Source organism: Triturus cristatus, chromosome 12 (genome assembly GCF_964204655.1).
Source record: "Triturus cristatus chromosome 12, aTriCri1.1, whole genome shotgun sequence".
NCBI lineage: Eukaryota > Metazoa > Chordata > Amphibia > Caudata > Salamandridae > Triturus > Triturus cristatus.
The window spans coordinates 718583596-718608064 of record NC_140595.1 but is presented as its reverse complement, the minus strand read 5'-3'; the positions used below and the strand labels follow the sequence as shown (position 1 = coordinate 718608064).

Here is a 24469-nt window from a genome sequence, read left to right as displayed (position 1 = left end):
CGTGATGAAAATGATTCTTACATGTAGGGAGCCAATAATAAAGTGCTGTTGAGATTTGAACTCAGGATTTCCTGTTTACGAGACAGGCACTTTAACCACTTAGCCACAGCACCTAGGTTAGTAACAATGAAGGAATCATTAATTTAGTATTGGCGATCGAATTTGGTGCCTGCAATAAAGATTCTGTATATGTATTCCATTGTTATAAAAGAAAGGATTCCTAATCTCTAAACAAGAATAACTATGTGGTATTAAAAAAAACTATTTTTAAACTCAATTCCCTTTATTGAATAGTTACAAATAATTGTTTTACATAAAAACATCAATATTGCTCAAATTTAGGGTAATATTTCAACTGTGACTTCCTCATTGATATACCTTTTTCATTTTGCGATCACAGTATTGCTACTATAATCATGAGAACACTTTTATTTTTTATTAGGTTTAAGATGATCTGTTCAACAGAAAAATGAATCAGACTTTTCTAATTTAATTGTATCAAAGTACGACTTAATGAAAATAATTTTTTATTTAAGAATAAGAAAATGAAAGCGCTGCTGAGATTTGAACTCAGGATCTCCTGTTTACTAGACAGGTGCTTTAACCAACTAAGCCACAGCACCCTCTTGAAAATGCTTAAAGGGACAGTTTGCCTTATAGTTTTCAAGAAAATCCTGAGTTTTTCTCTTTCATAATCTTTTCTAAGTTCATACAATGCTCTACTCAATCACTTTAGATGAGAACACTCATCTTATTCATAAACACCTCATTAATATACTGCTTACCATATTCATAAAATTTTGAATTATGCCTTGTTCAAGAATGCATTACTTGAATTCAATTCCAGAATGATCTTTTATCTCTATTTTGCTCTTTGTCATTGTCTTTTCCCTTTTTCATTCAAGACACTACTTTAAAAATCTTCACAATACCACTTTTTTAAATTTCAATTTAAGATGAACCATTCTAAAGGTCACAGAACAAGACTTTTCTTTTTAAATAGTATTCAACATTTGCATGATGAAAATTATTCTTACATGTAAGAAGCTGCTGAGATTTGAACTCAGGATTTTCTGTTTACGAGACAGGCACTTTAACCACTTAGCCACAGCACCTAGGGTAGTAACAATGAAGGAATCATTAATTTAGTATTGGCGATCGAATTCGGTGCCTGCAATAAAGATTCTTTATCTGTATTCCAATGTTATAAAAGAAAGGATTCCTAATCTCTAAACAAGAATAACTATGTGGTATTAAAAAAAACTATTTTTAAACTCAATTCCCTATATTGAATAGTTACAAATAATTGTTTTACATAAACAAATCAATATTGCTCAAATTTAGGGTTATATTTAATCTGTGACTTCTTCATTGATATACCATTTTCATTTTGCAATCACAGTATTGCTACTATAATCATGAGAACACTCTGATTTTTTATCAGGTTTAAGATGATCTGTTAAACAGAAAGATGAATCAGACTTTTCTAATTTAATTGTATCAAAGTCCGACTTAATGAAAATTATTTTTTATTTAAGAATAAGAAAATGAAAGCACTTCTGAGATTTGAGCTCAGGATCTCCTGTTTACTAGACAGGCGCTTTAACCAGCTAAGCCACAGTCCCCATTTGAAAATGCTTTAAGGGACAGTTTGCCTTATAGTTTTCAAGAAACTCCTGAGTTTTTCTCTTTCATAATCTTTTCTAAGTTCATACAATGCTCTACTCAATCACTTTAGATGAGAACACTCATCTTATTCATAAACACATCATTAATATACTGCTTACCATATTCATAGAATTTTGAATTATGCCTTGTTCAAGAATGCATTACTTGAATTCAACTCCAGAATGATCTTTTATCTCTATTTTGCTCTTTGTCATTGTCTTTTCCCTTTTTCATTCAAGGCATTACTTTAAAAATCTTCACAATACCACGTTTTTTCTTTCAATTTAAGATGAACCATTCTAAAGGTCACAGAACAAGACTTTTCTTTTTAAATAGTATTCAACATTTGCGTGAAAAAAATTATTCTTACATGTAAGGAGCCAATAATAAGGTGCTGCTGAGATTTGAACTCAGGATTTCCTGTTTACGAGACAGGGACTTTAACCACTTAGCCACAGGACCTACAGTAGTAACAATGAAGGAATCATTAATTTAGTATTGGCGATCGAATTTGGTGCCTGCAATAAATATTCTTTATATGTATTCCAATGTTATAAAAGAAAGGATTCCTAATCTCTAAACAAGAATAACTATGTGGTATTAAAAAAACTCTTTTTAAACTCAATTCCCTATATTGAATAGTTACAAATAATTGTTTTACATAAAAAAAATCAATTTTGCTCAAATTTAGGGTTATATTTCATCTGTGACTTCCTCATTGATATACCATTTTCATTTTGCAATCACAGTATTGATACTATAATCATGAGAACACTCTGATTTTTTATCAGGTTTAAGATGATCTGTTCAACAGAAAGATGAATCAGACTTTTCTAATTTAATTGTATCAAAGTACGATTTAATGAAAATTATGTTTTATTTAATATTAAGATAAAGAAGGCACTGCTGAGATTTGAACTCAGGATCTCCTGTTTACTAGACAGGCGCTTTAACCAGCTAAGCCACAGCACACTCTTGAAAATACTTAAAGGGACCGTTTGATTTATAGTTTTCAAGAAAATCCTGAGTTTTTCTCTTTCATAATCTTTTCTAAGTTCATACAATGCTCTACTCAATCACTTTAGATGAGAACACTCATCTTATTCATAAACACCTCATTAATATACTGCTTACCATATTCAAAGAATTTTGATGTATGCCTTGTTCAAGAATGCATTACTTGAATTCAACTCCAGAATGATCTTTTATCTCTATTTTGCTCTTTGTCATTGTCTTTTCCCTTTTTCATTCAAGGCATTGCTTTAAAAATCTTCACAATACCACTTTTTTATTCCAATTTAAGATGAACCATTCTAAAGGTCACAGAACAAGACTTTTCTTTTTAAATAGTATTCAACATTTGCATGCTGAAAATTATTCTTACATGTAAGGAGCCAATTATAAGGTACTGCTGAGATTTGAACTCAGGATTTTGTGTTTACGAGAGAGGCACTTTAACCACTTAGCCACAGCACCTAGTGTAGTAACAATGAAGGAATCATTAATTTAGTATTGGCGATCGAATTCGGTGCCTGCAATAAAGATTCTTTATATGTATTCCAATGTTATAAAAGAAAGGATTCCTAATCTCTAAACAAGAATAACTATGTGGTATTAAAAAGACTATTTTTAAACTCAATTCCCTATATTGAATAGTTACAAATAATTGTTTTACATAAAAAAAAACAATTTTGCTCAAATTTAGAGTTATATTTCATCTGTGACTTCCTCATTGATATGCCATTTTCATTTTGCAATCACAGTATTGCTACTATAATCATGAGAACACTGATTTTTTATCAGGTTTAAGATGATCTGTTCAACAGAAAGATGAATCAGACTTTTTTAATTTAATTGTATCAAAATACGACTTAATGAAAATAATTTTTTTATTTAAGAATAAGAGAATAAAGGCGCTGCTGAGATTTGAACTCAGGATCTCCTGATTACTAGACAAGCGCTTTAACCAGCTAAGCCACAGGTCCCTCTACAAATTGCTTTAAGGAACAGTTTGCCTTATAGTTTTGAAGAAAATCCTGAGTTTTTCTCTTTCATAATCTTTTCTAAGTTCATACAATGCTCTACTCAATCACTTTAGATGAGAACACTCATCTTATTCATAAACACCTCATTAATATACTGCTTACCATATTCATAGAATTTTGAATTATGCCTTGTTCAAGATTGCATTACTTGAATTCAACTCCAGAATGATCTTTTATCTCTATTTTGCTCTTGGTCATTGTCTTTTCCTTTTTTCATTCAAGGCATTACTTTAAAAATCTTCACAATACCACTTTTTTTATTTCAATTTAAGATGAACCATTCTAAAGGTCACAGAACAAGACTTTTCTTTTTAAATATTATTCAACATTTGCGTGATGAAAATGATTCTTACATGTACGGAGCCAATAATAAAGTGCTGTTGAGATTTGAACTCAGGGTTTCCTGTTTACGAGACAGGCACTTTAACCATTTAGCCACAGCACCTAGGTTAGTAACAATGAAGGAATCATTAATTTAGTATTGGCGATCGAATTCGGTGCCTGCAATAAAGATTCTTTATATGTATTCCATTGTTATAAAAGAAAGGATTACTAATCTCTAAACAAGAATAACTATGTGGTATTATAAAAAACTATTTTTAAACTCAATTCCCTTTATTGAATAGTTACAAATAATTGTTTTAAATAAACAAATCAATATTGCTCAAATTTAGGGTTATATTTCATCTGTGACTTCCTCAGTGATACACCATTTTCATTTTGCAATCACAGTATTGCTACTATAATCATGAGAACACTCTGATTTTTTATCAGGTTTAAGATGATCTGTTAAACAGAAAGATGAATCAGACTTTTCTAATTTAATTGTATCAAAGTCCGACTTAATGAAAATTATTTTTTATTTAAGAATGAGATAAAGAAGGCGCTGCTGAGATTTGAGCTCAGGATCTCCTGTTTACTAGACAGGCGCTTTAACCAGCTAAGCCACAGCACCCTCTTGAAAATGCTTTAAGGGACAGTTTGCCTTATAGTTTTCAAGAAAATCCTGAGTTTTTCTCTTTCATAATCTTTTCTAAGTTCATACAATGCTCTACTCAATCACTTTAGATGAGAACACTCATCTTATTCATAAACACATCATTAATATACTGCTTACCATATTCATAGAATTTTGAATTATGCCTTGTTCAAGAATGCATTACTTGAATTCAACTCCAGAATGATTTTTTATCTCTATTTTGCTCTTTGTCATTGTCTTTTCCTTTTTTCATTCAAGGCATTACTTTAAAAATCTTCACAATACCACTTTTTTTATTTCAATTTAAGATGAACCATTCTAAAGGTCACAGAACAAGACTTTTCTTTTTAAATAGTATTCAACATTTGCGTGATGAAAATGATTCTTACATGTAGGGAGCCAATAATAAAGTGCTGTTGAGATTTGAACTCAGGATTTCCTGTTTACGAGACAGGCACTTTAACCACTTAGCCACAGCACCTAGGTTAGTAACAATGAAGGAATCATTAATTTAGTATTGGCGATCGAATTTGGTGCCTGCAATAAAGATTCTGTATATGTATTCCATTGTTATAAAAGAAAGGATTCCTAATCTCTAAACAAGAATAACTATGTGGTATTAAAAAAAACTATTTTTAAACTCAATTCCCTTTATTGAATAGTTACAAATAATTGTTTTACATAAAAACATCAATATTGCTCAAATTTAGGGTAATATTTCAACTGTGACTTCCTCATTGATATACCTTTTTCATTTTGCGATCACAGTATTGCTACTATAATCATGAGAACACTTTTATTTTTTATTAGGTTTAAGATGATCTGTTCAACAGAAAAATGAATCAGACTTTTCTAATTTAATTGTATCAAAGTACGACTTAATGAAAATAATTTTTTATTTAAGAATAAGAAAATGAAAGCGCTGCCGAGATTTGAACTCAGGATCTCCTGTTTACTAGACAGGCGCTTTAACCAACTAAGCCACAGCACCCTCTTGAAAATGCTTAAAGGGACAGTTTGCCTTATAGTTTTCAAGAAAATCCTGAGTTTTTCTCTTTCATAATCTTTTCTAAGTTCATACAATGCTCTACTCAATCACTTTAGATGAGAACACTCATCTTATTCATAAACACCTCATTAATATACTGCTTACCATATTCATAAAATTTTGAATTATGCCTTGTTCAAGAATGCATTACTTGAATTCAATTCCAGAATGATCTTTTATCTCTATTTTGCTCTTTGTCATTGTCTTTTCCCTTTTTCATTCAAGACACTACTTTAAAAATCTTCACAATACCACTTTTTTAAATTTCAATTTAAGATGAACCATTCTAAAGGTCACAGAACAAGACTTTTCTTTTTAAATAGTATTCAACATTTGCATGATGAAAATTATTCTTACATGTAAGAAGCTGCTGAGATTTGAACTCAGGATTTTCTGTTTACGAGACAGGCACTTTAACCACTTAGCCACAGCACCTAGGGTAGTAACAATGAAGTAATCATTAATTTAGTATTGGCGATCGAATTCGGTGCCTGCAATAAAGATTCTTTATCTGTATTCCAATGTTATAAAAGAAAGGATTCCTAATCTCTAAACAAGAATAACTATGTGGTATTAAAAAAAACTATTTTTAAACTCAATTCCCTATATTGAATAGTTACAAATAATTGTTTTACATAAACAAATCAATATTGCTCAAATTTAGGGTTATATTTAATCTGTGACTTCTTCATTGATATACCATTTTCATTTTGCAATCACAGTATTGCTACTATAATCATGAGAACACTCTGATTTTTTATCAGGTTTAAGATGATCTGTTAAACAGAAAGATGAATCAGACTTTTCTAATTTAATTGTATCAAAGTCCGACTTAATGAAAATTATTTTTTATTTAAGAATAAGAAAATGAAAGCACTTCTGAGATTTGAGCTCAGGATCTCCTGTTTACTAGACAGGCGCTTTAACCAGCTAAGCCACAGTCCCCATTTGAAAATGCTTTAAGGGACAGTTTGCCTTATAGTTTTCAAGAAACTCCTGAGTTTTTCTCTTTCATAATCTTTTCTAAGTTCATACAATGCTCTACTCAATCACTTTAGATGAGAACACTCATCTTATTCATAAACACATCATTAATATACTGCTTACCATATTCATAGAATTTTGAATTATGCCTTGTTCAAGAATGCATTACTTGAATTCAACTCCAGAATGATCTTTTATCTCTATTTTGCTCTTTGTCATTGTCTTTTCCCTTTTTCATTCAAGGCATTACTTTAAAAATCTTCACAATACCACGTTTTTTCTTTCAATTTAAGATGAACCATTCTAAAGGTCACAGAACAAGACTTTTCTTTTTAAATAGTATTCAACATTTGCGTGAAAAAAATTATTCTTACATGTAAGGAGCCAATAATAAGGTGCTGCTGAGATTTGAACTCAGGATTTCCTGTTTACGAGACAGGGACTTTAACCACTTAGCCACAGGACCTACAGTAGTAACAATGAAGCAATCATTAATTTAGTATTGGCGATCGAATTTGGTGCCTGCAATAAATATTCTTTATATGTATTCCAATGTTATAAAAGAAAGGATTCCTAATCTCTAAACAAGAATAACTATGTGGTATTAAAAAAACTCTTTTTAAACTCAATTCCCTATATTGAATAGTTACAAATAATTGTTTTACATAAAAAAAATCAATTTTGCTCAAATTTAGGGTTATATTTCATCTGTGACTTCCTCATTGATATACCATTTTCATTTTGCAATCACAGTATTGATACTATAATCATGAGAACACTCTGATTTTTAATCAGGTTTAAGATGATCTGTTCAACAGAAAGATGAATCAGACTTTTCTAATTTAATTGTATCAAAGTACGATTTAATGAAAATTATGTTTTATTTAATATTAAGATAAAGAAGGCACTGCTGAGATTTGAACTCAGGATCTCCTGTTTACTAGACAGGCGCTTTAACCAGCTAAGCCACAGCACACTCTTGAAAATACTTAAAGGGACCGTTTGATTTATAGTTTTCAAGAAAATCCTGAGTTTTTCTCTTTCATAATCTTTTCTAAGTTCATACAATGCTCTACTCAATCACTTTAGATGAGAACACTCATCTTATTCATAAACACCTCATTAATATACTGCTTACCATATTCATAGAATTTTGAATTATGCCTTGTTCAAGAATGCATTACTTGAATTCAACTCCAGAATGATCTTTTATCTCTATTTTGCTCTTTGTCATTGTCTTTTCCCTTTTTCATTCAAGGCATTACTTTAAAAATCTTCACAATACCACTTTTTCTATTTCAATTTAAGATGAACCATTCTAAAGGTCACAGAACAAGACTTTTCTTTTTAAATAGTATTCAACATTTGCGTGATTAAAATTATTCTTACATGTAAGGAGCCAATAATAAGGTGCTGCTGAGATTTTTACTCAGGATTTCCTGTTTGCGAGACAGGCAGTTTAACCACTTAGCCACAGCACCTACTGTAGAAGCAAAGAAGGAATCATTAATTTAGTATTGGCGATCGAATTCGGTGCCTGCAATAAAGATTCTTTATCTGTATTCCAATGTTATAAAAGAAAGGATTCCTAATCTCTAAACAAGAATAACTATGTGGTATTAAAAAAAACTATTTTTAAACTCAATTCCCTATATTGAATAGTTACAAATAATTGTTTTACATAAAAACATCAATATTGCTCAAATTTAGGGTAATATTTCAACTGTGACTTCCTCATTGATCTACCTTTTTCATTTTGCGATCACAGTATTGCTACTATAATCATGAGAACACTTTTATTTTATATTAGGTTTAAGATGATCTGTTCAACAGAAAGATGAATCAGACTTTTCTAATTTAATTGTATCAAAGTACGACTTAATGAAAATAATTTTTTATTGAAGAATAAGAAAATGAAGGCGCTGCTGAGATTTGAACTTAGGATCTCCTGTTTACTAGACCACCGCTTTAACCAGCTAAGCCACAGCACCCTCTTGAAAATGCTTGAAGGCACAGTTTGCCTTAAAGTTTTCAAGAAAATCCTGAGTTTTTCACTGTCATAATCTTCTCTAAGTTCATACAATGCTCTACTCAATCACTTTAGATGAGAACACTCATCTTATTCATAAACACCTCATTAATATACTGCTTACCATATTCATAGAATTTTGAATTATGCCTTGTTCAAGAATGCATTACTTGAATTCAACTCCAGAATGATCTTTTATCTCTATTTTACTCATTGTCTTTTCCCTTTTTCATTCAAGGCATTACTTTAAAAATCTTCACAATACCACGTTATTTCTTTCAATTTAAGATGAACCATTCTAAAGGTCACAGAACAAGACCTTTCCTTTTAAATAGTATTCAACATTTGCGTGATGAAAATTATTCTTACATGTAAGGAGCCAATAATAAGGTGCTGCTGAGATTTGAACTCAGGATTTCCTGCTTGCGAGACAGGCAGTTTAACCACTTAGCCACAGCACCTACTGTAGTAGCAAAGAAGGAATCATTAATTTAGTATTGGCGATCGAATTCGGTGCCTGCAATAAAGATTCTTTATATGTATTCCAATGTTATAAAAGAAAGGATTCCTAATCTCTAAACAAGAATAACTATGTGGTATTAAAAAAAACTATTTTTAAACTCAATTCCCTATATTGAATAGTTACAAATAATTGTTTTACATAAAAACATCAATATTGCTCAAATTTAGGGTAATATTTCAACTGTGACTTCCTCATTGATCTACCTTTTTCATTTTGCGATCACAGTATTGCTACTATAATCATGAGAACACTTATTTTATATTAGGTTTAAGATGATCTGTTCAACAGAAAGATGAATCAGACTTTTCTAATTTAATTGTATCAAAGTACGACTTAATGAAAATAATTTTCTATTTAAGAATAAGAAAATTAAGGCGCTGCTGAGATTTGAACTCAGGATCTCCTGTTTACTAGACAGGCGCTTTAACCAACTAAGCCACAGCACCCTCTTGAAAATGCTTAAAGGGACAGTTTGCCTTATAGTTTTCAAGAAAATCCTGAGTTTTTCTCTTTCATAATCTTTTCTAAGTTCATACAATGCTCTACTTAATCACTTTAGATGAGAACATTCATCTTATTCATAAACACCTCATTAATATACTGCTTACCATATTCATAGAATTTTGAATTATGCCTTGTTCAAGAATGCATTACTTGAATTCAACTCGAGAATGATCTTTTATCTCTATTTTGCTCTTTGTCATTGTCTTTTCCCTTTTTCATTCAAGGCATTACTTTCAAAATCTTCACAATACCACTTTTTTTATTTCAATTTAAGATGAACCATTCTAAAGGTCACAGAACAAGATTTTTCTTTTTAAATAGTATTCAACATTTGCGTGAAAAAAATTATTCTTACATGTAAGGAGCCAATAATAAGGTGCTGCTGAGATTTGAACTCAGGATTTTCTGTTTACGAGACAGGGACTTTAACCACTTAGCCACAGGACCTACAGTAGTAACAATGAAGGAATCATTAATTTAGTATTGGCGATCGAATTTGGTGCCTGCAATAAATATTCTTTATATGTATTCCAATGTTATAAAAGAAAGGATTCCTAATCTCTAAACAAGAATAACTATGTGGTATTAAAAAAACTCTTTTTAAACTCAATTCCCTATATTGAATAGTTACAAATAATTGTTTTACATAAAAAAATCAATTTTGCTCAAATTTAGGGTTATATTTCATCTGTGACTTCCTCATTGATATACCATTTTCATTTTGCAATCACAGTATTGCTACTATAATCATGAGAACACTCTGATTTTTTATCAGGTTTAAGATGATCTGTTCAACAGAAAGATGAATCAGACTTTTCTAATTTAATTGTATCAAAGTACAATTTAATGAAAATTATGTTTTATTTAATATTAAGATAAAGAAGGCACTGCTGAGATTTGAACTCAGGATCTCCTGTTTACTAGACAGGCGCTTTAACCAGCTAAGCCACAGCACCCTCTTGAAAATACTTAAAGGGACAGTTTGATTTATAGTTTTCAAGAAAATCCTGAGTTTTTCTCTTTCATAATCTTTTCTAAGTTCATACAATGCTCTACTCAATCACTTTAGATGAGAACACTCATCTTATTCATAAACACCTCATTAATATACTGCTTACCATATTCATAGAATTTTGAATTATGCCTTGTTCAAGAATGCATTACTTGAATTCAAATCCAGAATGATCTTTTATCTCTATTTTGCTCTTTGTCATTGTCTTTTCCCTTTTTCATTCAAGGCATTACTTTAAAAATCTTCACAATACCACTTTTTCTATTTCAATTTAAGATGAACCATTCTAAAGGTCACAGAACAAGACTTTTCTTTTTAAATAGTATTCAACATTTGCGTGATTAAAATTATTCTTACATGTAAGGAGCCAATAATAAGGTGCTGCTGAGATTTTTACTCAGGATTTCCTGTTTGCGAGACAGGCAGTTTAACCACTTAGCCACAGCACCTACTGTAGTAGCAAAGAAGGAATCATTAATTTAGTATTGGCGATCGAATTCGGTGCCTGCAATAAAGATTCTTTATCTGTATTCCAATGTTATAAAAGAAAGGATTCCTAATCTCTAAACAAGAATAACTATGTGGTATTAAAAAAAACTATTTTTAAACTCAATTCCCTATATTGAATAGTTACAAATAATTGTTTTACATAAAAACATCAATATTGCTCAAATTTAGGGTAATATTTCAACTGTGACTTCCTCATTGATCTACCTTTTTCATTTTGCGATCACAGTATTGCTACTATAATCATGAGAACACTTTTATTTTATATTAGGTTTAAGATGATCTGTTCAACAGAAAGATGAATCAGACTTTTCTAATTTAATTGTATCAAAGTACGACTTAATGAAAATAATTTTCTATTTAAGAATAAGAAAATGAAGGCGCGGCTGAGATTTGAGCTCAGGATCTCCTGTTTACTAGACAGGCGCTTTAACCAACTAAGCCACAGCACCCTCTTGAAAATGCTTAAAGGGACAGTTTGCCTTATAGTTTTCAAGAAAATCCTGAGTTTTTCTCTTTCATAATCTTTTCTAAGTTCATACAATGCTCTACTCAATCACTTTAGATGAGAACATTCATCTTATTCATAAACACCTCCTTAATATACTGCTTACCATATTCATAGAATTTTGAATTATGCCTTGTTCAAGAATGCATTACTTGAATTCAACTCCAGAATGATCTTTTATCTCTATTTTACTCTTTGTCATTGTCTTTTCCCTTTTTCATTCAAGGCATTACTTTAAAAATCTTCACAATACCACATTATTTCTTTCAATTTAAGATGAAGCATTCTAAAGGTCACAGAACAAGACCTTTCTTTTTAAATAGTATTCAACATTTGCGTGATGAAAATTGTTCTTACATGTAAGGAGCCAATAAAAAGGTGCTGCTGAGATTTGAACTCAGTATTTCCTGTTTACGAGACAGGTACTTTAACCAGTTAGCCACAGCACCTACTGTAGTAACAATGAAGGAATCATTAATTTAGTATTGGCGATCGAATTCGGTGCCTGCAATAAAGAACATTTTTTATAAGTATTCCAATGTTATAAAAGAAAGGATTCCTAATCTCTAAACAAGAATAACTATGTGGTATTAAAAAAAACTATTTTTAAACTAATTCCCTATATTGAATAGTTACAAATAATTGTTTTACATAAAAACATCAATATTGCTCAAATTTAGGGTAATATTTCAACTGTGACTTCCTCATTGATCTACCTTTTTCATTTTGCGATCACAGTATTGCTACTATAATCATGAGAACACTTTTATTTTATATTAGGTTTAAGATGATCTGTTCAACAGAAAGATGAATCAGACTTTTCTAATTTAATTGTATCAAAGTACGACTTAATGAAAATAATTTTCTATTTAAGAATAAGAAAATGAAGGCGCTGCTGAGATTTGAACTCAGGATCTCCTGTTTACTAGAAAGGCGCTTTAACCAGCTAAGCCACAGCACCCTCTTGAAAATCCTTAAAGGGACAGTTTGATTTATAGTTTTCTAGAAAATCCTGAGTTTTTCTCTTTCATAATCTTTTCTAAGTTCATACAATGCTCTACTCAATCACTTTAGATGAGAACACTCATCTTATTCATAAACACCTCATTAATATACTGCTTACCATATTCATAGAATTTTGAATTATGCCTTGTTCAAGAATGCATTACTTGAATTCAACTCCAGAATGATCTTTTATCTCTATTTTGCTCTTTGTCATTGTCTTTTCCCTTTTTCATTCAAGGCATTACTTTAAAAATCTTCACAATACCACTTTTTCTATTTCAATTTAAGATGAACCATTCTAAAGGTCACAGAACAAGACTTTTCTTTTTAAATAGTATTCAACATTTGCGTGATTAAAATTATTCTTACATGTAAGGAGCCAATAATAAGGTGCTGCTGAGATTTGAACTCTGGATTTCCTGTTTGCGAGACAGGCAGTTTAACCACTTAGCCACAGCACCTACTGTAGTAGCAAAGAAGGAATCATTAATTTAGTATTGGCGATCGAATTCGGTGCCTGCAATAAAGATTCTTTATATGTATTCCAATGTTATAAAAGAAAGGATTCCTAATCTCTAAACAAGAATAACTATGTGGTATTAAAAAAAACTATTTTTAAACTTAATTCCCTATATTGAATAGTTACAAACAATTGATTTACATAAAACATCAATATTGCTCAAATTTAGGGTAATATTTCAACTGTGACTTCCTCATTGATCTACCTTTTTCATTTTGCGATCACAGTATTGCTACTATAATCATGACAACACTTTTATTTTTTATTAGGTTTAAGATGATCTGTTCAACAGAAAGATTAATCAGACTTTTCTAATTTAATTGTATCAAAGTACGACTTAATGAAAATAATTTTCTATTTAAGAATAAGAAAATGAAGGCGCTGCTGAGATTTGAACTCAGGATCTCCTGTTTACTAGACAGGCGCTTTAACCAACTAAGCCACAGCACCCTCTTGAAAATGCTTAAAGGGACAGTTTGCCTTATAGTTTTCAAGAAAATCCTGAGTTTTTCTCTTTCATAATCTTTTCTAAGTTCATACAATGCTCTACTCAATCACTTTAGATGAGAACATTCATCTTCTTCATAAACACCTCATTAATATACTGCTTACCATATTCATAGAATTTTGAATTATGCCTTGTTCAAGAATGCATTACTTGAATTCAACTCCAGAATGATCTTTTATCTCTATTTTGCTCTTTGTCATTGTCTTTTCCCTTTTTCATTCAAGGCATTACTTTCAAAATCTTCACAATACCACTTTTTTCTATTTCAATTTAAGATGAACCATTCTAAAGGTCACAGAACAAGACTTTTCTTTTTAAATAGTATTCAACATTTGCGTGAAAAAAATTATTCTTACATGTAAGGAGCCAATAATAAGGTGCTGCTGAGATTTGAACTCAGGACTTCCTGTTTACGAGACAGGGACTTTAACCACTTAGCCACAGGACCTACTGTAGTAACAATGAAGGAATCATTAATTTAGTATTGGCGATCGAATTTGGTGCCTGCAATAAAGATTCTTTATATGTATTCCAATGTTATAAAAGAAAGGATTCCTAATCTCTAAACAAGAATAACTATGTGGTATTAAAAAAACTCTTTTTAAACTCAATTCCCTATATTGAATAGTTACAAATAATTGTTTTACATAAAAAAATCAATTTTGCTCAAATTTAGGGTTATATTTCATCTGTGACTTCCTCATTGATATACCATTTTCATTTTGCAATCACAGTATTGATACTATAATCATGAGAACACTCTGATTTTTTATCAGGTTTAAGATGATCTGTTCAACAGAAAGATGAATCAGACTTTTCTAATTTAATTGTATCAAAGTACGATTTAATGAAAATTATGTTTTATTTAATATTAAGATAAAGAAGGCACTGCTGAGATTTGAACTCAGGATCTCCTGTTTACTAGACAGGCGCTTTAACCAGCTAAGCCACAGGACCCTCTTGAAAATACTTAAAGGGACAGTTTGATTTATAGTTTTCAAGAAAATCCTGAGTTTTTCTCTTTCATAATCTTTTCTAAGTTCATACAATGCTCTACTCAATCACTTTAGATGAGAACACTCATCTTATTCATAAACACCTCATTAATATACTGCTTACCATATTCATAGAATTTTGAATTATGCCTTGTTCAAGAATGCATTACTTGAATTCAACTCCAGAATGATCTTTTATCTCTATTTTGCTCTTTGTCATTGTCTTTTCCCTTTTTCATTCAAGGCATTACTTTAAAAATCTTCACAATACCACTTTTTCTATTTCAATTTAAGATGAACCATTCTAAAGGTCACAGACCAAGACATTTCTTTTTAAATAGTATTCAACATTTGCGTGATTAAAATTATTCTTACATGTAAGGAGCCAATAATAAGGTGCTGCTGAGATTTGAACTCAGGATTTCCTGTTTGCGAGACAGGCAGTTCAACCACTTAGCCACAGCACCTACTGTAGTAGCAAAGAAGGAATCATTAATTTAGTATTGGCGATCGAATTCGGTGCCTGCAATAAAGATTCTTTATATGTATTCCAATGTTATAAAAGAAAGGATTCCTAATCTCTAAACAAGAATAACTATGTGGTATTAAAAAAAACTATTTTTAAACTCAGTTCCCTATATTGAATAGTTACAAATAATTGTTTTACATAAAAACATCAATATTGCTCAAATTTAGGGTAATATTTCAACTGTGACTTCCTCATTGATCTACCTTTTTCATTTTGCGATCACAGTATTGCTACTATAATCATGAGAACACTTTTATTTTATATTAGGTTTAAGATGATCTGTTCAACAGAAAGATGAATCAGACTTTTCTAATTTAATTGTATCAAAGTACGACTTAATGAAAATAATTTTCTATTTAAGAATAAGAAAATGAAGGCGCTGCTGAGATTTGAACTCAGGATCTCCTGTTTACTAGACAGGCGCTTTAACCAACTAAGCCACAGCACCCTCTTGAAAATGCTTAAAGGGACAGTTTGCCTTATAGTTTTCAAGAAAATCCTGAGTTTTTCTCTTTCATAATCTTTTCTAAGTTCATACAATGCTCTACTCAATCACTTTAGATGAGAACATTCATCTTATTCATAAACACCTCATTAATATACTGCTTACCATATTCATAGAATTTTGAATTATGCCTTGTTCAAGAATGCATTACTTGAATTCAACTCCAGAATGATCTTTTATCTCTATTTTACTCTTTGTCATTGTCTTTTCCCTTTTTCATTCAAGGCATTACTTTAAAAATCTTCACAATACCACATTATTTCTTTCAATTTAAGATGAAGCATTCTAAAGGTCACAGAACAAGACCTTTCTTTTTAAATAGTATTCAACATTTGCGTGATGAAAATTATTCTTACATGTAAGGAGCCAATAATAAGGTGCTGCTGAGATTTGAACTCAGTATTTCTTGTTTACGAGACAGGTACTTTAACCAGTTAGCCACAGCACCTACTGTAGTAACAATGAAGGAATCATTAATTTAGTATTGGCGATCGAATTCGGTGCCTGCAATAAAGAACATTTTTTATATGTATTCCAATGTTATAAAAGAAAGGATTCCTAATCTCTAAACAAGAATAACTATGTGGTATTAAAAAAAACTATTTTTAAACTAATTCCCTATATTGAATAGTTACAAATAATTGTTTTACATAAAAACATCAATATTGCTCAAATTTAGGGTAATATTTCAACTGTGACTTCCTCATTGATCTACCTTTTTCATTTTGCGATCACAGTATTGCTACTATAATCATGAGAACACTTTTATTTTATATTAGGTTTAACATGATCTGTTCAACAGAAAGATGAATCAGACTTTTCTAATTTAATTGTATCAAAGTACGATTTAATGAAAATTATGTTTTATTTAATATTAAGATAAAGAAGGCACTGCTGAGATTTGAACTCAGGATCTCCTGTTTACTAGACAGGCGCTTTAACCAGCTAAGCCACAGCACCCTCTTGAAAATACTTAAAGGGACAGTTTGATTTATAGTTTTCAAGAAAATCCTGAGTTTTTCTCTTTCATAATCTTTTCTAAGTTCATACAATGCTCTACTCAATCACTTTAGATGAGAACACTCATCTTATTCATAAACACCTCATTAATATACTGCTTACCATATTCATAGAATTTTGAATTATGCCTTGTTCAAGAATGCATTACTTGAATTCAACTCCAGAATGATCTTTTATCTCTATTTTGCTCTTTGTCATTGTCTTTTCCCTTTTTCATTCAAGGCATTACTTTAAAAATCTTCACAATACCACTTTTTCTATTTCAATTTAAGATGAACCATTCTAAAGGTCACAGACCAAGACATTTCTTTTTAAATAGTATTCAACATTTGCGTGATTAAAATTATTCTTACATGTAAGGAGCCAATAATAAGGTGCTGCTGAGATTTGAACTCAGGATTTCCTGTTTGGGAGACAGGCAGTTTAACCACTTAGCCACAGCACCTACTGTAGTAGCAAAGAAGGAATCATTAATTTAGTATTGGCGATCGAATTCGGTGCCTGCAATAAAGATTCTTTATATGTATTCCAATGTTATAAAAGAAAGGATTCCTAATCTCTAAACAAGAATAACTATGTGGTATTAAAAAAAACTATTTTTAAACTCAATTCCCTATATTGAATAGTTACAAATAATTGTTTTACATAAAAACATCAATATTGCTCAAATTTAGGGTAATATTTCAACTGTGACTTCCTCATTGATCTACCTTTTTCATTTTGCGATCACAGTATTGCTACTATAATCATGAGAACACTTTTATTTTATATTAGGTTTAAGATGATCTGTTCAACAGAAAGATGAATCAGACTTTTCTAATTTAATTGTATCAAAGTACGACTTAATGAAAATAATTTTCTATTTAAGAATAAGAAAATGAAGGCGCTGCTGAGATTTGAACTCAGGATCTCCTGTTTACTAGACAGGCGCTTTAACCAACTAAGCCACAGCACCCTCTTGAAAATGCTTAAAGGGACAGTTTGCCTTATAGTTTTCAAGAAAATCCTGAGTTTTTCTCTTTCATAATCTTTTCTAAGTTCATACAATGCTCTACTCAATCACTTTAGATGAGAACATTCATCTTATTCATAAACACCTCATTAATATACTGCTTACCATATTCATAGAATTTTGAATTATGCCTTGTTCAAGAATGCATTACTTGAATTCAACTCCAGAATGATCTTTTATCTCTATTTTACTCTTTGTCATTGTCTTTTCCCTTTTTCATTCAAGGCATTACTTTAAAAATCTTCACAATACCACATTATTTCTTTCAATTTAAGATGAAGCATTCTAAAGGTCACAGAACAAGACCTTTCTTTTTAAATAGTATTCAACATTTGCGTGATGAAAATTATTCTTACATGTAAGGAGCCAATAATAAGGTGCTGCTGAGATTTGAACTCAGTATTTCCTGTTTACGAGACAGGTACTTTAACCAGTTAGCCACAGCACCTACTGTAGTAACAATGAAGGAATCATTAATTTAGTATTGGCGATCGAATTCGGTGCCTGCAATAAAGAACATTTTTTATATGTATTCCAATGTTATAAAAGAAAGGATTCCTAATCTCTAAACAACAATAACTATGTGGTATTAAAAAAAACTATTTTTAAACTAATTCCCTATATTGAATAGTTACAAATAATTGTTTTACATAAAAACATCAATATTGCTCAAATTTAGGGTAATATTTCAACTGTGACTTCCTCATTGATCTACCTTTTTCATTTTGCGATCACAGTATTGCTACTATAATCATGAGAACACTTTTATTTTATATTAGGTTTAACATGATCTGTTCAACAGAAAGATGAATCAGACTTTTCTAATTTAATTGTATCAAAGTACGACTTAATGAAAATAATTTTCTATTTAAGAATAAGAAAATGAAGGCACTGCTGAGATTTGAACTCAGGATCTCCTGTTTACTAGAAAGGAGCTTTAACCAGCTAAGCCACAGCACCCTCTTGAAAATACTTAAAGGGACAGTTTGATTTATAGTTTTCTAGAAAATCCTGAGTTTTTCTCTTTCATAATCTTTTCTAAGTTCATACAATGCTCTACTCAATCACTTTAGATGAGAACACTCATCTTATTCATAAACACCTCATTAATATACTGCTTACCATATTCATAGAATTTTGAATTATGCCTTGTTCAAGAATGCATTACTTGAATTCAACTCCAGAATGATCTTTTATATCTATTTTGCTCTTTGTCATTGTCTTTTCCCTTTTTCATTCAAGGCATTACTTTAAAAATCTTCACAATACCACTGTTTCTATTTCAATTTAAGATGAACCATTCTAAAGGTCACAGAACAAGACTTTTCTTTTTCAATAGTATTCAACATTTGCGTGATTAAAATTATTCTTACATGTAAGGAGCCAATAATAAGGAGCTGTTGAGATTTGAACTCAGGATTTCCTGTTTATGAGACAGGGACTTTAACCACTTAGCCACAGGACCTACAGTAGTAACAATGAAGGAATCATTAATTTAGTATTGGCGATCGAATTTGGTGCCTGCAATAAAGATTCTTTATATGTATTCCAATGTTATAAAAGAAAGGATTCCTAATCTCTAAACAAGAATAACTATGTGGTATTAAAAAAAACTATTTTTAAACTCAATTCCCTATATTGAATAGTTACAAATAATTGTTTTACATAAAAAAAACAATTTTGCTCAAATTTAGGGTTATATTTCATCTGTGACTTCCTCATTGATATACCATTTTCATTTTGCAATCACAGTATTGCTACTATAATCAGGAGAACACTCTGATTTTTATCAGGTTTAAGATGATCTGTTCAACAGAAAGATGAATCAGACTTTTCTAATTTAATTGTATAAAGTACGATTTAATGAAAATAATGTTTTATTTAATATTAAGATAAAGAAGGCACTGCTGAGATTTGAACTCAGGATCTCCTGTTTACTAAACAGGCACTTTAACCAGCTAAGCCACAGCACCCTCTTGAAATGCTTTAAGGCTCAATTTAGGATGAACCATTCTAAAGGTCACAGAACAAGACTTTTCTTTTTAAATAGTATTCAACATTTGCGTGATGAAAATTATTCTTACATGTAAGGAGCCAATAATAATGTGCTGCTGAGATTTGAACTCAGGATTTCCTGTTTCCGAGAATCGCAGTTTAACCACTTAGCCACAGCACCTACTGTAGTAACAATGAAGGAATCATTAATTTAGTATTGGCGATCGAATTCGGTGCCTGCAATAAAGATTCCTTCTATGTATTCCAATGTTATAAAAGAAAGGATTCCTAATCTCTAAACAAGAATAACTATGTGGTATTAAAAAAAACGATTTTTAAACTCAATTCCCTATATTGAATAGTTACAAATATTTTGTTTTACATAAAAACATCAATATTGCTCAAATTTAGGGTAACATTTCATCTGTGACTTCCTCATTGATATACAATTTTCATTTTGCGATCACAGTATTGCTACTATAATCATGAGAACACTTTTATTTTTTATTAGGTTTAAGATGATCTGTTCAACAGAAAGATGAATCAGACTTTTCGAATTTAATTGTATCAAAGTACGACTTAATGAAAATAATTTTTTATTTAAGAATAAGAAAATGAAGGCGCTGCTGAGATTTGAACTCAGGATCTCCTGTTTACTAGACAGGCGCTTTAACCAGCTAAGCCACAGCACCCTCTTGAAAATACTTAAAGGGACAGTTTGATTTATAGTTTTCAAGAAAATCCTGAGTTTTTCTCTTTCATAATCTTTTCTAACTTCATACAATGCTCTACTCAATCACTTTAGATGAGAACACTCATCTTATTCATAAACACCTCATTAATATACTGCTTACCATATTCATAGAATTTTGAATTATGCCTTGTTCAAGAATGCATTACTTGAATTCAACTCCAGAATGATCTTTTATCTCTATTTTGCTCTTTGTCATTGTCTTTTCCCTTTTTCATTCAAGGCATTACTTTAAAAATCTTCACAATACCACTTTTTCTATTTCAATTTAAGATGAACCATTCTAAAGGTCACAGAACAAGACTTTTCTTTTTAAATAGTATTCAACATTTGCGTGATTAAAATTATTCTTACATGTAAGGAGCCAATAATAAGGTGCTGCTGAGATTTGAACTCTGGATTTCCTGTTTGCGAGACAGGCAGTTTAACCACTTAGCCACAGGACCTACTGTAGTAGCAAAGAAGGAATCATTAATTTAGTATTGGCGATCGAATTCGGTGCCTGCAATAAAGATTCTTTATATGTATTCCAATGTTATAAAAGAAAGGATTCCTAATCTCTAAACAAGAATAACTATGTGGTATTAAAAAAAACTATTTTTAAACTTAATTCCCTATATTGAATAGTTACAAACAATTGATTTACATAAAACATCAATATTGCTCAAATTTAGGGTAATATTTCAACTGTGACTTCCTCATTGATCTACCTTTTTCATTTTGTGATCACAGTATTGCTACTATAATCATGACAACACTTTTATTTTTTATTAGGTTTAAGATGATCTGTTCAACAGAAAGATTAATCAGACTTTTCTAATTTAATTGTATCAAAGTACGACTTAATGAAAATAATTTTCTATTTAAGAATAAGAAAATGAAGGCGCTGCTGAGATTTGAACTCAGGATCTCCTGTTTACTAGACAGGCGCTTTAACCAACTAAGCCACAGCACCCTCTTGAAAATGCTTAAAGGGACAGTTTGCCTTATAGTTTTCAAGAAAATCCTGAGTTTTTCTCTTTCATAATCTTTTCTAAGTTCATACAATGCTCTACTCAATCACTTTAGATGAGAACATTCATCTTCTTCATAAACACCTCATTAATATACTGCTTACCATATTCATAGAATTTTGAATTATGCCTTGTTCAAGAATGCATTACTTGAATTCAACTCCAGAATGATCTTTTATCTCTATTTTGCTCTTTGTCATTGTCTTTTCCCTTTTTCATTCAAGGCATTACTTTCAAAATCTTCACAATACCACTTTTTTTTATTTCAATTTAAGATGAACCATTCTAAAGGTCACAGAACAAGACTTTTCTTTTTAAATAGTATTCAACATTTGCGTGAAAAAAATTATTCTTACATGTAAGGAGCCAATAATAAGGTGCTGCTGAGATTTGAACTCAGGATTTCCTGTTTAAGAGACAGGGACTTTAACCACTTAGCCACAGGACCTACTGTAGTAACAATGAAGGAATCATTAATTTAGTATTGGCGATCGAATTTGGTGCCTGCAATAAAGATTCTTTATATGTATTCCAATGTTATAAAAGAAAGGATTCCTAATCTCTAAACAAGAATAACTATGTGGTATTAAAAAAACTCTTTTTAACCTCAATTCCCTATATTGAATAGTTACAAATAATTGTTTTACATAAAAAAATCAATTTTGCTCAAATTTAGGGTTATATTTCATCTGTGACTTCCTCATTGATATACCTTTTTCATTTTGCGATCACAGTATTGCTACTATAATCATGAGAACACTTTTATTTTATATTAGGTTTAACATGATCTGTTCAACAGAAAGATGAATCAGACTTTTCTAATTTAATTGTATCAAAGTACGATTTAATGAAAATTATGTTTTATTTAATATTAAGATAAAGAAGGCACTGCTGAGATTTGAACTCAGGATCTCCTGTTTACTAGACAGGCGCTTTAACCAGCTAAGCCACAGCACCCTCTTGAAAATACTTAAAGGGACAGTTTGATTTATAGTTTTCAAGAAAATCCTGAGTTTTTCTCTTTCATAATCTTTTCTAAGTTCATACAATGCTCTACTCAATCACTTTAGATGAGAACACTCATCTTATTCATAAACACCTCATTAATATACTGCTTACCATATTCATAGAATTTTGAATTATGCCTTGTTCAAGAATGCATTACTTGAATTCAACTCCAGAATGATCTTTTATCTCTATTTTGCTCTTTGTCATTGTCTTTTCCCTTTTTCATTCAAGGCATTACTTTAAAAATCTTCACAATACCACTTTTTCTATTTCAATTTAAGATGAACCATTCTAAAGGTCACAGACCAAGACATTTCTTTTTAAATAGTATTCAACATTTGCGTGATTAAAATTATTCTTACATGTAAGGAGCCAATAATAAGGTGCTGCTGAGATTTGAACTCAGGATTTCCTGTTTGGGAGACAGGCAGTTTAACCACTTAGCCACAGCACCTACTGTAGTAGCAAAGAAGGAATCATTAATTTAGTATTGGCGATCAAATTCGGTGCCTGCAATAAAGATTCTTTATATGTATTCCAATGTTATAAAAGAAAGGATTCCTAATCTCTAAACAAGAATAACTATGTGGTATTAAAAAAAACTATTTTTAAACTCAATTCCCTATATTGAATAGTTACAAATAATTGTTTTACATAAAAACATCAATATTGCTCAAATTTAGGGTAATATTTCAACTGTGACTTCCTCATTGATCTACCTTTTTCATTTTGCGATCACAGTATTGCTACTATAATCATGAGAACACTTTTATTTTATATTAGGTTTAAGATGATCTGTTCAACAGAAAGATGAATCAGACTTTTCTAATTTAATTGTATCAAAGTACGACTTAATGAAAATAATTTTCTATTTAAGAATAAGAAAATGAAGGCGCTGCTGAGATTTGAACTCAGGATCTCCTGTTTACTAGACAGGCGCTTTAACCAACTAAGCCACAGCACCCTCTTGAAAATGCTTAAAGGGACAGTTTGCCTTATAGTTTTCAAGAAAATCCTGAGTTTTTCTCTTTCATAATCTTTTCTAAGTTCATACAATGCTCTACTCAATCACTTTAGATGAGAACATTCATCTTATTCATAAACACCTCATTAATATACTGCTTACCATATTCATAGAATTTTGAATTATGCCTTGTTCAAGAATGCATTACTTGAATTCAACTCCAGAATGATCTTTTATCTCTATTTTACTCTTTGTCATTGTCTTTTCCCTTTTTCATTCAAGGCATTACTTTAAAAATCTTCACAATACCACATTATTTCTTTCAATTTAAGATGAAGCATTCTAAAGGTCACAGAACAAGACCTTTCTTTTTAAATAGTATTCAACATTTGCGTGATGAAAATTATTCTTACATGTAAGGAGCCAATAATAAGGTGCTGCTGAGATTTGAACTCAGTATTTCCTGTTTACGAGACAGGTACTTTAACCAGTTAGCCACAGCACCTACTGTAGTAACAATGAAGGAATCATTAATTTAGTATTGGCGATCGAATTCGGTGCCTGCAATAAAGAACATTTTTTATATGTATTCCAATGTTATAAAAGAAAGGATTCCTAATCTCTAAACAACAATAACTATGTGGTATTAAAAAAAACTATTTTTAAACTAATTCCCTATATTGAATAGTTACAAATAATTGTTTTACATAAAAACATCAATATTGCTCAAATTTAGGGTAATATTTCAACTGTGACTTCCTCATTGATCTACCTTTTTCATTTTGCGATCACAGTATTGCTACTATAATCATGAGAACACTTTTATTTTATATTAGG

General features: G+C 30.6%; 12 non-coding genes across 12 annotated transcripts; all 12 read right to left on the bottom strand.

Moving 5' to 3' along the window:
* Window positions 1-549: 549 nt before the first annotated feature.
* TRNAT-AGU (transfer RNA threonine (anticodon AGU)) lies at window positions 550-623 on the bottom strand. The gene has a single exon. It is a non-coding gene; the product is annotated as a tRNA-Thr (tRNA).
* Window positions 624-5609: 4986 nt separating this feature from the next.
* Window positions 5610-5683, bottom strand: TRNAT-AGU (transfer RNA threonine (anticodon AGU)). Its single transcript has one exon. It is a non-coding gene; the product is annotated as a tRNA-Thr (tRNA).
* Window positions 5684-9648: 3965 nt separating this feature from the next.
* On the bottom strand, window positions 9649-9722 carry TRNAT-AGU (transfer RNA threonine (anticodon AGU)). The gene has a single exon. It is a non-coding gene; the product is annotated as a tRNA-Thr (tRNA).
* Window positions 9723-10662: 940 nt separating this feature from the next.
* Window positions 10663-10736, bottom strand: TRNAT-AGU (transfer RNA threonine (anticodon AGU)). The gene has a single exon. It is a non-coding gene; the product is annotated as a tRNA-Thr (tRNA).
* Window positions 10737-13708: 2972 nt separating this feature from the next.
* TRNAT-AGU (transfer RNA threonine (anticodon AGU)) lies at window positions 13709-13782 on the bottom strand. The gene has a single exon. It is a non-coding gene; the product is annotated as a tRNA-Thr (tRNA).
* A 1956-nt stretch (window positions 13783-15738) lies between these two features.
* Window positions 15739-15812, bottom strand: TRNAT-AGU (transfer RNA threonine (anticodon AGU)). The gene has a single exon. It is a non-coding gene; the product is annotated as a tRNA-Thr (tRNA).
* A 943-nt stretch (window positions 15813-16755) lies between these two features.
* TRNAT-AGU (transfer RNA threonine (anticodon AGU)) lies at window positions 16756-16829 on the bottom strand. Its single transcript has one exon. It is a non-coding gene; the product is annotated as a tRNA-Thr (tRNA).
* A 941-nt stretch (window positions 16830-17770) lies between these two features.
* On the bottom strand, window positions 17771-17844 carry TRNAT-AGU (transfer RNA threonine (anticodon AGU)). Its single transcript has one exon. It is a non-coding gene; the product is annotated as a tRNA-Thr (tRNA).
* A 2670-nt stretch (window positions 17845-20514) lies between these two features.
* On the bottom strand, window positions 20515-20588 carry TRNAT-AGU (transfer RNA threonine (anticodon AGU)). Its single transcript has one exon. It is a non-coding gene; the product is annotated as a tRNA-Thr (tRNA).
* Window positions 20589-21528: 940 nt separating this feature from the next.
* TRNAT-AGU (transfer RNA threonine (anticodon AGU)) lies at window positions 21529-21602 on the bottom strand. The gene has a single exon. It is a non-coding gene; the product is annotated as a tRNA-Thr (tRNA).
* Window positions 21603-22543: 941 nt separating this feature from the next.
* Window positions 22544-22617, bottom strand: TRNAT-AGU (transfer RNA threonine (anticodon AGU)). The gene has a single exon. It is a non-coding gene; the product is annotated as a tRNA-Thr (tRNA).
* Window positions 22618-23558: 941 nt separating this feature from the next.
* TRNAT-AGU (transfer RNA threonine (anticodon AGU)) lies at window positions 23559-23632 on the bottom strand. Its single transcript has one exon. It is a non-coding gene; the product is annotated as a tRNA-Thr (tRNA).
* Between the last annotated feature and the right edge of the window lie 837 nt (window positions 23633-24469).